Raw genomic sequence first — 15452 nt, forward strand, 5'->3', positions numbered from 1 at the left:
CGAGGGGCCCCTGAGTGGCTCAGTGGGTTAAGCCTCTGCCTGCGGCTCAGGACATGATCTCAGGGGCCTGGGATCGAGTCCCGCGTCGGGCTCTCTGCTCAGCGGGGAGCCTGCTTCCTCCTCTCTCTCTGCCTGCTTGTGATCTCTGTCAAATAAATAAATAAAATCTTTAAAAAATTGTTGAATCACTTCATTGCACACCTGAGACTAATACGACACTGTATGTTAACTACACTGGGATTAAAATAAAGTCTGCCAGCTAGATACCCAATTCTAGAGAAAATAATCTGTTCTTCATTCTTATGAGTAAAAATGACGCTCCATAAAAGAAAGGTTACTGCAACTCACACCTCCACCTCACACGTGTCTCTCCTTGAGCTCACCATTCTTCATTATGCAACAGGAGAGCTTCATCTGTACTCCCCATTTTGACATGCAGAATATTAATAAGATATCAAGGGTCGAGATTTAATAAGATGGATAATTTTGATTGTTTCGACAAGAACATCTTGAAGGGAAACTGTCCTTTTTGTTTTACTCTAAGTCCGTGCTGGTGAAAAAGTCGATGGCTACCAGTACAGTGCGCCAGTTACCGATGTACTGCCTCTTGACTCCAAATCTATTCCTTGCTTTGCTTGCTACTGGGGTTGGAACTGGTAAACCTTTTTTCTTGCCAGTAGACGGCGTTAGAGGAATACGGTAGGAAGTAGGGGCTTTGCTTGTTTCCTCGGTGTGTGTGGTGGGTTTGTTGTCTGTCCTTGGTGTTGTTCTGCTGGTTGTGGTAGGCAGCAGGGCATGGGACACCCAGTGACATCGAACTGCCAGCTTGCCCGTCCCAGTTGGTGGCTCCCTGCCTGACTCAGTTCCCAGCACCTCAGTAGGTGGGTTTCCCCGCTCACCCTACCAGCCCCCGCACCCTCCCCCCTCAACCAGCCTCCACCCACTGGCTTTGGGTCGCTCTGCCCTGGGGCAACCCAGCAAACTTCTCTGGATCATCCGCGGTGCTGCGGTCACATCTCTCCAATGACGTCTGAATCCCAGCTGGGAGGAGGGCACCCACTTTTTAACTTTGTTACTTTCTTGGGTACTCTCTTCAGCCTTTGGTATTTTTTGAGTTCTCTGTCTCTCTCTCTCTCTCTTTAAGATTTTATTTATTTATTTGACAGAGAGAGAGATCACAAGTAGGCAGAAAAGCAGGCAGAGAGAAAGAGGGGAAAGCAGGCTCCCCACCAAGCAGAGAGCCCGATGCAGGGCTCGATCCTAGGACCCTGCAATCATAACCTGAGCAGAAGGCAGAGGCTTCAACCCACTGACTGAGCCACCCAGGCGCCCCTTGAGTTCTCTTTTACGTAGTAAAAATCCCATGTAAATAGTTCATCATTCGTATGTCAAAACTTCCCTGCTTAAATGACTCTTTCTGCCTCCTGATTGAATCCGGACTGATACAGAGTTAGTACCAAGACAGGCGCCTGGAGATAGACCCACAAGTGCAGAATTTCGGGATTTGTTTGGTCCTGCCATTGGGTTGGAGCTCCTTGAAAATGGGAAATGGGGGTGAGGGGTATCCCTCGGTGCTCAGTGGGTTGAGGCTCTGGCTCTTGGTCTCCAGTCAGGTCATGATCTCAGGGTCATGAGACTTGAGTAGGACTCCACACTCAGTGGGGTGTCTGCTTCAGACTCTCCCTCTCCCTCTGCCCCTCTCCTGCTCCCTCTCTCTTTCTCTCAAATAAATAAATAAAATCTTTTTAAAAATGGGAAATAGGATATTAATAATCCATGATGTACAGTGGTGTTATAGTTAATCAAAATGTCACCTGTGGCTTATTTGATGAGTACATATTAACTAAAGCGTGTGTTTTTTGGGCACACAGGTGGCTACTCCACTTGACTGTTGTATCAGTAATGAGAACTGTATGGTGGGACGAGCCCTTCCAAGTGCACTGGTTGTTTACAGAGGGAAAATGACAAACTCGGGTCCTTTAACTCCCAGGTCCTTGTCTAAGGTCATTTAGCAAGATTATAAAACACAATATCAAAATAAAAAAAAACAGTTGTACTTTTGTATTCTAGCAACAAATAATTAAAAATTAAAATGTTAAAAAAACATTTACAAAAATACCAAACAATGAAATACTTGGAGATACCTAACAAAAGATATGAAAGACATGTGCACTGAAAACCACAAAGAATGAAAAATGAGTAATCTCAGCAAACTCATTGATTAGAAGACTCAATATTGTTAAGATAGCAATTCTTTTTGGTCTATGTGACCCACACTAAATCCCAACACTTTTTGTAGAAATTAACAAGCTGTATATGGAAATGCAAAGGACCTGTAATAGTCGAAACACGTTGAAAAAGAAGAACAAAGTAGAGAGCTACCACTACAGTGATCTCAAGTCTTGTTATAAAAGAGTAATTGGGGCACCTTGGTGGCTCAGTCATTAAGCATCTGCCTTCAGCTCAGGTCATGATCCCAGGGTCCTCGGATTGAGCCCTACATCGGGAAGCAGGGGAAGCCTGCTTCTCCCTCTCCCACTCCCCCTGCTTATGTTCCCTCTCTCGCTGTTTCTCTATCAAAATCTTAAAAAAAAAAAAAAGAGTAATCAAAAACAATGTAATCTTGGGACACCTGGGTGACTCAGTTGGTTAAGCGTCTACCTTTGGTTCGGGTTGTGATCCTAGGGTCCTGGGATTGAATCCCACATTGGGCTCCTTGTTCAGCAGGGGATCTGCTTTTCCCTCTGCCTGCCACTCCCCCTGCTTGTGCCCTCTCTCTGATAATAAATAAAATCTTTAAAAAAAAACAATAATTTAATCTTGTAAAGACAGGCAAACTGATCAGTTAAATAGGATAGGAAATGCAGAAATAAACACACACACATATGGACAACTGACTTCTTTTTTTTTTTTTTAAGATTTTATTTATTTGACAGAGAGAAACACAGTGAGAGAGGGAACACAAGCAGGGGGAGTGGGAGAAGAAAAAGCAGGCTTCCCACTGAGCAGGGAGTCCGATTCGGGTCTTGATCCCAGGACCCTGGGATCATGACCTGAGCCAAAGGCAGACTCCTAATGACTGAGCCATCCAGACACCCCTGGACAACTGACTTTTGTACAAATTCACTAAAGTAATTCAATGGAGCCAGGGTACCCTTTCAACAATTTATGCTGGAATAATTTATCCATATCCCCCACCAAAATACTTTGATCCGTATCTCATTCCATATACAAAAAATAACTCCAGGGGCGCCTGGGTGGCTCAGTGGGTTAGGCCGCTGCCTTCGGCTCAGGTCATGATCTCAGGGTCCTGGGATCGAGCCCCGCATCGGACTCTCTGCTCAGCAGGGAGCCTGCTTCCTCCTCTCTCTCTGTCTGCCTCTCTGCCTGCTTGTGATCTCTCTCTGTCAAATAAATAAATAAAATATTTAAAAAAAAACTCCAAATGCATCCTAGACCTTAATATAAACTCTAAAACTATAAATCTTCCAGAAGAAAACACAGGAGAAAATCTTCATGACTTTCAGTTAGGGCAAAGACTTTTTAGATTCAACACCAAAAGGACAATCCATTAAAGGAAAAAAAAATGCTTAAGTTAGACCTCACCAAAATAAAAAAGTATACTTTTCAAAAGGTAGTTTTAAAAAAAATTACTCATTTAAGCGGGAGAGACAGAGGCAGCACAAGCAGGGGAGGAGGCAGCAGGAGAGGGAGAAGCAGGCTCCCCGCTGAGCAGGGAGCCTGACACGGGGCTCAATCCCAGCACCTCAAGATCACAGCTCCAGCTACCTCCAGCTGCAGTGAGACCCTTAACCAACTGAGCTACCCAGGCGCCCCAAAAGGCACTCAAGATAAGCATTCAACTGGGAGAAAATCCTTGCAAAGCCTATGTCTGATTTAGGATGAAGAACGCTGAAGATTCAATAGGAAAAGCAAACAATCCAATTAAAAAATGGGCAAAAGATTTGAACAGACTCTTGACCAAAGAAGGTATATGGATGGAAAATAAGAACATGAAAATATGGTTTAATTGCAAATAAGCCACAATCAGATAGCACTCTATACCTATCAGAATAACTATAATGCAAAGACTGATCATATCAAGCATCAACAAGAATGTGGAGCAAACTGAAACTGTCAGTAGAAACAGTTCAGTAGTTTCTTAAAAAGTTGACATACACTTACCCTATGATCCAGCTATTCCAATTTTAGGTATTTATCTAGAGAAAAGAAATCTATGTCCACGCAAAAACTTACTCATGACTGTTCATAGAAACTTTATTTATAAAGCCAAAAAACTGGAAACAACCCAAAGATCCAGCAACAGGTGAATGGATAAGCAAATTGTGATAGTAACATAAAATGGAATACTACCCCACAATAAAAAGGGAGAAACTATTGATATTCAACAGCATGGATGAATCTTAAAATAATTGTGCTGAATGAAAGAAGACAGATCAAAAACAGTGAAAAGTGCATGATTCCACTTGCATAGAACTCTAAAACGTATGTGACTTATGCCTATCTTGACAGGAAAAAAAAAAAAAAAAGACTGTGAAACAACCATTGAACTCTACCTAATAATATACATGCAGACATATTTAGGGTGAGGTGTATTGATTTTATTCAGTTAACATTGAAATGCATTGAAAAATTATATGACAAAAAAACTATGATTGATTACTACATCAGTAGAAGGATGGATAGATGGGCACGTATGTGGATAACACAAATCTAGTAAAATGTTAATGATAGAATCTTGTTTGTGGGTATTCAGATGTTCACTAATTCCTTTCAGTGATTTTATATTTTTGGAATCTTTCAAGATACAATTTTGGGGGAAAATGACTAGGTCTCTGGGTTTGCATGGCTTATTTTTGAGATATGCATAGGATCCAAATAGAGATGTGAAGTAGGAACTTGAATATGTAAGCATGAAATTCAGGGTATAGGCTATGGCTTGAGATATATGTTTGTGATTCATCAGTGTGTAGATCAAAGGTTAGCAAACTACAGACTGCAGGCCAGATCTAGCTTCCCACCTGTTTTTGCTGTGAACTAAGAATGATTTGTACAATTTTAGTTGGCCGCAAAAAAACAAAACAAAACAAAACAAAAGAAGAATGACATGTGAAAATAATATGAAATCCAAACTTCAGTGTCTATCAAGTTTTATAAGAATATACACACACTGAGACACCTAGGGGGCTCAGTACGTTGAGCCTCTGCCTTTGGGTCAGGTCATAATCCCAGGGTCCTGGGATCAAGTCCCAGATCGGGCTCCTTGCTCAGTGGGAAGACTACTTCTCCCTCTGACTGCTGGCCCTTCTGCTTGCACTCTCTCTCTGACAAATAAATAAACAAAATATTTTTTTAAAAATACACACTTTATTTTATTTATTGTCTATTGCTGCTGTCGAGTTACAATAGTTTAATTAAGTATTTGGGAAATAGACTATACTGTTCCGGCACTCTTGTCTCTTTCTTTCTTTTTAAAGATTCTACTTATAGGGGCGCCTGGGTGGCTCAGTGGGTTGGGCTTCTGCCTTTGGCTCAGGTCACTTAGGTCATGACCACAGGGTCCTGGGATCGAGCCCCACATTGGGCTCTCTGCTCAGTGGGGAGCCTGCTTCCCCCTCTCTCTCTGCCTGCCTCTCTGCCTATTTGTGATCTCTCTCTCCCTGTTGAATAAATAAAATCTTTAAAGAGAAAGATTCTGTTTATTTATTCGACAGAGAGAGAGAACACAAGCGGGGGTGGGGTTGCAGCAGAGGGAGAGGGAGGAGGAAAGAGTTCCAAGCAGACTCCCTGCTAAGTGCAGAGCCCGGTGTGGGGCTGGATCGCAGGACCCTAAGATCATGACCCTAGCCAAAACCAAGTCAGGTGCTCAACTGACTGAGACACCCAGACATCGCTCAAGAATTAACTTCTATGAATAATCTGGGTGGAAGAATGACAGGAAAAAATATTTTTAAAGAAATTGAGGAAACACTAATTCATTAGAAACTGAAGTGGAATCTGCTAAGATGTGTTACACTGATGGTGGTAAAAATCTATGTGGAGTAGAAAAAGTCTTAGTTGGACAAATTTACAAAGCTTGTGACAAATGTAAGGTGTTTAAAGCCTGGAATTATTAATTGTATTTCATCCACAGGTACTTTGCAGAAATGATTTGAATGTGCTGTATGAATTTAATTTGCTCTTGTGGACTTTACCATTATAAACTTTTACTAGGCATAGAAGCTGAATATTCTGACTTACCCTACCACAAAGCTATTTGATGTCTTAGCAATATTAACCTTCTGGTGGGGTTTTTTTGGACTCAGGTTTTAGACTGAAATTTTTCTGAATGAGAACCACACTTAGTTACTACTGTCAAGCACTGAATTGTTTTGGTAACTAGCTTTTGTTGCAGACTTGACATTGTTTCTTAATGAACTCAGCCTAAAATTATAAGGCAAAATATTACTTACATACATACCTTACACTGCTGTAAAGCAATTTCGACAACATTGTTGGAATTAAAACTAATGGCAAGCTGCTTTATACACAGGGTGTAAAAAGTTAAAACAATAAATTTGAAACAGCTGTTATATTTTCCAAACTCAAACTACAATTCCAGCAGCAATTTTAGGACTTCAATACAAGTATAAAGAAAGTTTTGTATTTCAAAATCCATTTGTGTGATTAAAGCAATTCCATTTAACTTTCACTTGGAAGTGACCAAACTGCAATGTGGCGACATGCTAAAAAGCAACTATCGAATGAGAAATCTAATAGAATTCTAGAAGTGTTTTTCAAATGATGAATGTGATTAAGTAAAATCATACACTCATGGATTGACATCTGTATTTGGCAGTAGCTATCTGTGTGAAAGACATTTTTAAACATCATGTTACAAATCAGAATTAACAGATAAAGGTTTGTGGTAATTATTTATTTATTTATGTCTTATTTATTTGTTTGTTGTTGAATATATAACAAATATATAAATTTGTTATTTATATATTTGTTTATTTATTTAAAGATTTTGTTTATTTATTTGACAAAGAGAAATCACAAGTAGGCAGAGAGGCAGGGAGAGAGAGAGGGGAAAGCAGGCTCCCCGCTAAGCAGAGAGCCCGATATGGGGCTCAAACCCAGGACCCTGAGATCATGACCTGAGCCTACGACAGAAGCTTAACCCACTGAGCCACCCAGGCACCCCAGTTTGTGATAAATTTTGATGAGAGGGAACACTAACTTTGAACATCAGGTAGACAAAATGTTACAGAAACTTCAATAGTAAACTTATATAATAAAAACTGTGCTCAATTCTTATTCTATTCCTAATCTCACCAATAAGAAATTGTTATCTCTCTTGTTATACAAATACCTATATAATATCTTCATTTTTGCCTATTGTCCACACCTAAAATATTTACTATTTGGCTCTTTACAGAAAATATGTGCCGGCTCCCGCTGTAGATAATGCAAATAATCCAAAGTGACAGAAAGCAGACCAATGGTTGCTTGGGGACAAAGGAGTTCAGAGAGGGAGAGATTACAAATGGTGACAAGGAAACTTTTTGGCATGAAAAATACGCTCACTATCTCTGCTGTGGTGATGGATATATGAATATATATATTAATATGTCAAAATATATCAAATTTTGCCCTTTAAGTATGTTCAACTTCTATATTTTAATTGTACCCTAATTAAACTGATTTTAGAAATGAATTGTGTGAGGCAGTGCCTTACAATAACAGTCTCACAAGTTTCCTATACGCGGTTCTAGGCACTGATAGAGAAAGAATGGGATCCCAAAACTTGGAATAAGAATCCCCTATTGAACCAGGATGAAACTGAAAATCGTGAATACCTGTTTTCTGAGTGCTTGCCAGTAGAAATAGCTTGCCTTCCAGTGTCTGGGGAGACGAGTGTTCCTTGCTTGAAAACTGCAGTAACCTCTCCTGGGACAGATTCCTTGGGAGAGGAACAATCATAATCACAACCACTTCTTGTCGCCATTAGATCCATAACAAGATCAAATCTCGCTGAACCCAAAGGATTTAGGCACACACTATTACCCAGGAGGAAATAAGTTATGTAGCAAAAGGGCTATAAGACTTTGCTAAATATATATCAGCAAAATATCTGGAGAATATGTATGGAAGGGGATCCTAAGGGTATTAGGCCAAGTGAGAAAATATAGCCTAGATTGGGTCAAATTCTTTGATGTAGGTGCCCTTGCTGGATGGTCTGGCTTTATTTAATTTTTTAAAAGATTTTGTTTATTTATTTGACACAGAGAGAGAGATCACAAGGAGGCAGAGAGGCAGGCAGAGAGAAAAGGGGAAGCAGGCTCCCTGCTGAGCAGAGAGCCCCATGCAATGTGGGGCTCAATCCCAGGACCCTGAGATCACGACCTGAGCTGAATGAAGGCGGAGGCTTAACCCACTGAGCTACCCAGGCGCCCCGACAGTCTGGGTTTAACGTGTTGGCTCATGCGGTTGGATGTGGCTCTAACAGTTTACTTAGTGCGCTGACTGAAACTCAAACTCAACACTGGCCTACCATGATGAAGCTGAGATGCCCGACCTCCCTCCCCGTTGTGGAACAAAGACTCCAAGGGCTTAGACTGATAGGAATATTGGAGCAGGCTTATCACGTGCGATCAACATACTTACCTCCTAACTGCATTCCACGAGAAATCCTAGAAGACATTTCCTCCACTAAGGTGTTGAGAAATACATTGGTGAGGAAAGCACCAGCATTACTGGAAAGCTCTGTCATTGCTCCGATTAACCATGCCATAGGTTCATCACGTGGGAGGCCTGATTGCCGTGAGGATACTGCGAACCTGAGTAGCAGAGGCTAAATGACTGTGTATTATCACCAAAGATAGGATCAGTACCTCCGCTGGACAGGGCAGCAGGGACATACCAGTAATCAGAATACGTCGGCCCACAGCCAACTTGGGTGGTGGCTCATTGGTCACCATGTTCCTAAGAGCAAATAGATGAACAGCCCTACTAAACAGTTGCTTGATCTATATAATGGGGGGGGTGGGGGAGTCTTGCTCTGATAGCCAAAATATCTAACTTGAGTCCCTACAGTGGAAAGCCACGGACTCTCTCCCAGTTTCTAGACCTAAGTCAGCATAGATTCAGAGCACCTTGATTAAAAGGGATATTGAGGGGGTGGGAGCTGGGTGGTGCAGTCAGCTGGGGGCCGACTCTTGGTTTGGACTCTGGTTGTGATCGCATTGTTGTAGGGTCATGGGAATGAGCCCTGCCTCAGGTTCTGCGCTCCATGTGCAGTCTGCTTGAGATTTTCTCTCCCCTCTCCCTCTGCCCTACCCCACCGCATTCTCTCCCCCAACCCTTCAGATAAAGGTTTTCTAAAAAGGGGATTGCAGGGTCACCTGGGTGGCTCAGCCAGGTAAGCGTCTGATCTCGATTTCAGCTCAGGTCATAATCTCAGGGTCCAGGAATAAGCCCTGCACCGGGCTCAGCAGGGAGTCTGCTTCTCTCCCTCTCCCTCTGCCCCTCGCCCTGGTCTTGGACACACATTCTCTAGTAAATAAATAAATCTTTATTTAAAAAAAAAAAAGAAGAAGATTGAGGGTCTCCTGTGTGGCTCAGTGGGTTAAAGCCTCTGCCTTCGGCTCAGGTTATGATCCCAGGATCCTAGGATCGAGCCCCGCATCACACTCTCTGCTCAGTGGGGAGTCCCTTCCTCTCTTTCTGCCTGCCTCTCTGCCTACTTGTGATCTCTGTCTGTCAAATAAATAATAAATAAAATCTTTAAAAAGACGGAGATTGAGTCTCCTTGAGAAAAGAACTGTGGACTGCTTACTAGAATGTGCATTAGAGAAAAGAAAATACCCAGACCTTCGAGAATTACTAGATACTGAATCGATGCCAATTCCTGGGGGATCCAATTGCACGATGGCTCACGAGTCAAGGTGGGGGCTTATGGTGGTCAGGTAATAGATGGATTTTTAGCTCAAGTCCAACTCACAGGGGGCTCAGCTGATCCACAGTCCCAACCTGTGGTTATTTCCAATTAGAAAATTAATAATTAGGATAGACATCTATGGCAACTGACAGGACCTCCACATTGGCTCTTGGAACTTGAGAGGGAGGACATTATGGCAGGAAGGGCTAAGTGAAAGCCCTTGGAACCCCTACATCCTATTAAGATAGTTAACCAGGGGCTCCTGCATAGCTCAGTCATTAAGCATCTGCCTTCAGCTCAGGTCATGATCTCGGGGTCCTGGGATCGAGCCCCACATAGGGCTCCTTGCTCAGCGGGAAACCTGTTTCTCTCTCTGCCCCTCCCCCTGACTTGTGCCCCCCCCCCCAAAATAAATAAAATCTTCGGAAAAAAAAAAGTAGTTAAGCAGAAGTGCAGAGATTAACACCATCCTTGAAGACTTGAATGGGCAGAAGTTTGACCTGTGCTGGTATCAGGTGGATCTTCAAATTCTTTCATCAGTGTTTTATAGTTTTCAGAGTACAGGTCTTTCACCTCTTTGGTTGAGGTTTTTTTGTTTGTTTGTTTGTTTGTTTGTTTTTGTTTTTGTTTTTAAATATTTTATTTATTTATTTGACAGACAGAGCTCACAAGTAGGCAGAGAGGCAGGCAGAGAGAGAGGGGGAAGCAGGCGCCCCGCTGGGCAGAGAGCCTAATGTAAGGCTCAATCCCAGGTCCCTGAGATCATGCCCTGAGCTGAAGGCAGAGGCTTTAACCCACTGAGCCACCCAGGCGCCCCTCTTTGGTTGAGTTTTATCGTAGGTATTTTATTATTTTTGGTGCAATTGTAAATGAGGCTGTTTTCTTAATTTCTCCTGCCGTTTCATTAATAGTATATAGAAATGCAGCAGATTCTTCTGCATAGATTTTGTAACCTGTGACTTTACTGAATGCATGTATCAGTTCTAGTCATTTTTTTCGGTGACGTCTTCAGGATTTCCTGCATATAGTATCATGGCATCTGCAAATAATGAACGTGTTAGGGCACCTGGTGGCTCAGTCAGTTAAGCATCTGCCTTTGGCTCGGGTCATGATCCCAGGGTCCTGGGATCGGGTCCCATGCTGGCTCTCTGCCCAGCGGGGAGCCTGCTTCTCCCTCTCCATCTGCCTGCCACTCTGCCTGCTTGTGCTCTCTCTCTGTCTGTCAAATAAATAAATAAAATCTTTTTAAAAAATGTTTGATAGAAATAAGTCAAGCAGAGAGAGTCAGTTATCATATGGTTTCACTTATTTGTGGAGCATAACAAATAGCACGGAGGACATGGGGAGATGGAGAGGAGAAGGGAGTTGGGGGAAATTGGAAGGGGAGGTGAATCATGAGAGACTATGGACTCTGAAAAACAATCTGAGGGTTTTGAAGGGGCGGGGGGTGGGAGATTGGGGGTACCAGGTGGTGGGTATTGGAGAGGGCACGGATTGCATAGAGCACTGGGTGTGGTGCAAAAACAAGGAATACTGTTACACTGAAAAATAAATAAATAAAATTTAAAAAAAACTAAAAAACATGTTTGATAGAATTCACCTGTGAAGCCATCTATTCCTGGGCTTTTGTTTGTTGGGAATGTTTTGATTGCTGATTCAATTTCAACATTAGTAATTGGCCTGTTCAAATTTTCTATTTCTTCCTGCTTCAGTTTTGATGGTTTATATGTTTCTCTCTTTTTTTTCAAGATTTCATTTATTTTTTATTATTATTTTTTAAGATTTTATTTATTTATTTGACAGAGAGAGAGAGACAGCAAGACAGGGAATACAAGCAGGGGGAGCGGGAGAGGGAGAAGCAGGCTTCCTGCTGAGCAGAGAGCCCGATGCGGGCTCGATCCCAGGACCCTGAGATCATGACCTGAGCTGAAGGCAGACGCTTAACTGAGCCACCCAGGAGCCCCAAGATTTCATTTATTTATTTGAGAGAGAGAGAGAGAGAGAAAGGGAGAGAGCACAAGCAGGGGGAGGGACAGAGGGAGATGGAGAAGCAGGCTCCCTGCTGGGTGGGGAGCCAGATATGTGACTTGATCCCAGGACCCTTGGAAGTTTATATGTTTCCAGGAATTTATCCATTTCTTCTAGGTTGTCCAATTTGTGGGCATATATTTTTTCATAATATTTTCTTATAATTGTTGTATTTCTGTGGTGTGTAGGTTGTTACTTCTCCTCTTTCACTTGTGATTTTGTTTATTTGCGTCCCCTCTCTCTCTCTGTCTCTCTCTCTTTCTTTCTCTTTTATGAGTTTGGGTAGAGGTTTATCTTTTCAAAGATCTGAACAGATCATTGATCGTTCTATTGTTTTTGTTTTTAGTTTTTGTATCATTTATTTCTGCTCTAATCCTTATTAGTTTCTTCCTTCTGCTGATTTGGGGTTTTGTTGTTGTTCTTCTTCTAGCTCCTTTAGGTATAAGGTCAGGTTGTTTACTGGAGATTTTTCTTGCTTCTGGAGGTAGGCCTGTGTCACCATAAACTTTCCTCTGAAAATTGCTCATACTGCAGCCCAAAGATTTTGTGTTTTCGTTTTCATTTGTTTCCATGTAGCTTTTTTTTCATTTCTTCTTTGATTTCTTATTTGACCTATTCACCGTTTAGTAACGTGTTATTCAACCTCCGTGTATTTGTGCTCTTTCCAGACTTTTTCTTGTGGTTGATTTCTAGTTTCATAGCGTTGTGGTCAGAAAATATGCACGGTATGACTTTGATCTTTTTGAATTTGTTGAGGCTTGTTTTGCTGCCTAATAGTGCGATCTGTTTGGAGAATGTTCCATGTCAAGATCTCTGGCTCTCCTGGCAGAAGCTGATTGGAGCTGAGAAGTGGGTCCCCCATTTAGACAGATGCGCGCTCGCCAATTTCTCACGGGTGCCTCCTTGCTCCCCTCCTCTTCTTAGCAGGTTTGCCGTGTACACATTTGAGCTTGGGACCCCTCCTCTGCCTGTTCCAGCCTCCCCTTTTACACTGAGACGAGGGTCGCAGAGGTCCAATGGTTTGCTCAAGTTGGAAGAACTAGTAAGAGAAAAAGGCAGAGCTAGAATTTTTGTCTCCTGGGACATAGCCTGTGTTCTTTCTGCTACCACATGCGGCCTCTTCTTGAAAAATGTTTTGAGGCACCTGCGTGGCTCAGATGGTTAAGCATCAATGAGGTCATGATCTCCGGATCCTGGGATCAAGTCCTGTGTTGGGCTCCCAGCTCAGTGGGGAGTCTGCTTCTCCCCCTCTCTCTGCCTCTTCCCCTGCTTGTGCTCTCTTGCTCTCTCAAATGAATAATTAAAATTTAAAAAGGAAAAGAAAAATGTTTTGGCATTTATGAAGGAAAATTGTCCTTGTAGGATGCATGTTGGGGAGATGCAGTCGAGTTGACCTTTATAGGGAATGTCCCCTCTTGTGGTCCCAGACACTCTCTGACGTGTCTTAAGTGAGGAATATGGCCTTGTTTTGCGTGAATGGGGTCCTGGTATCATTTGAGCCTCAAACTGGAATGACTCAGATACACTTGGATAAAATGCAGTGAACACTAGGGTGCTGCCTCAGGGAACACTGGAGAGCTGAAAACTACTCACCTAATTTATCAATGAGTTTGTGGGCGTTCAGTGTCTATGATTAGGTGGTTTACTCCTTTCCCTTACTTTAGGAGTATCGAATAATTTTTACTTATTTATATGTAAATTCCTTATTTTGAAAATAATTTCAAACTTACAGGGACATTTAAAGACCACCACAGGGGCGTCTTGGTGGCTCAGTGGGTTAAAGCCTCTGCCTTCAGCTCAGGTCATGAGCCCAGGGTCCTGGGATTGAGCCCCACATCGGGCTCTCTGCTCTGCAGGGAGCCTGCTTCCTCCTCTCTGCCTACTTGTTATTGCTGTCTGTCAAATAAATAAAATCTTAAAAAACAAAACAAAAGAGCAGGTTGGATTATCATATTCCCTTGCCCCGTAATACTTCAATGTGTATTTACTAAGAATATACTTTTACTAAAAACTAAAAGTAGTTATCACACTCGGGAAATTATCATGGATGTTTTATAGTCTATATTACAAATTCGTCAATTTCACCCAGAATGTCTTTTTTTTTAACTGTTTATCTGTTTTAGACAGAGTGCGTGCACGGGGGGAGGGGCGGAAGCTGACTTCTCACTGAGCATGGAGCTCCACGTGGGCCCTGAAATCGTGACCTGAGCAGAAACTCGGAGTCGGATGCTCAGCCCACAGAGCCACCCAGGCACACCCCCCATCAATGTCTTTTATAGCAGTTCATTTCTGGATCTAGGCCAGGATCCAGTTCATTTATTGTTAGTGACTGTAGCCTTCTTCAACCTAGAGCAGTTCTTCAACCTTTCATCCTTCGTGCCCTGGAGCAGTTTTGAAGAATACAGTCCTGTTATTTCTCCTGTATGTTTCTACTCTTTATGTGTGTGTGCGTGCGTATTTATACCTATTAAGAGTCTGGATGCATGGATTCTTCTTTTGTTCAATGGATTATAATCTATTATTATGCTTCCATACTGTGATACACAATTATGTCAGAGTTGGCCTCTTTAAGCTGGCTCCCATGTCTCTTTAATGCCCTAATACTTTGTTTTAGCACTTATTTTCTGGCACAACAAAATATTTCAAACTCTCCTGGTAGCTTCCTTGCTCCCGCCCAAGCTGGAATCAGGAAGCAGCCCTCAAGGGGTTCTTTGGTTCCTTTGGACCATGGTTCCTTTAGACCATGGAATTTTCTGTGAAATATTTAGAAACCAAGATCTGAGAGCTAGGTATGTGTAGATCAATCAATCTATCATCTTCCAGCCCCTATAGCTTTCCTAGAACACTGATGTGTCCTGTTCCAGTCCAGCCCCACTAAGTTCTTGCTCACGTCTTTCATTCTGTATTTGTTCTTCCCTGCTTCCCAGCAACATCTGTATGTTTACTTCGCACGTTCAATCCCCACACTCAGAATAATTCCAGAATTGCCACGCCGCTACCACTATTGCAAACTTACTAAGATAACTCAAGATTTGAGGTTTTTTTTTTTTTTTAAGATTTTATTTATTCATTTGACAGATGGAGATCACAAGCAGGCAGAGAGGCAGGCACAGAGAGAGGAAGGGAAGCAGGCTCCCCGCTGAGCAGAGAGCCCGATGCGGGGCTTGATCCCAGGACCCTGAGATCATGACCTGAGCCAAAGGCAGAGGTTCAACCCACTGAGCCACCCAGGCACCCCTGCAGTTCTTCTTTTCTTTAGAACAGAGGGTACCCAAAAGTGACTTGAATTGGTTCTATTTTTCTCCCTTCCAGGGGGTGAGTTTATTCATCTAAAATAGAGTTAGGTTCCTTTATTTATGTCTGTATTGCATTGTTTGCTTCACCAGAATGTGAAACAACAACTAAGGAAGCTTCCTTTATCTCGAACCCTCATAGGGAATCAATTTTATTAGTGTGAGTTTTCACTTATGTTGTTCTTTCC

The sequence above is a fragment of the Mustela putorius genome, unplaced genomic scaffold, assembly GCF_011764305.1.
Source record: "Mustela putorius furo isolate JIRA1106 unplaced genomic scaffold, ASM1176430v1.1 tig00004039_pilon_pilon_pilon, whole genome shotgun sequence".
Lineage (NCBI taxonomy): Eukaryota > Metazoa > Chordata > Mammalia > Carnivora > Mustelidae > Mustela > Mustela putorius.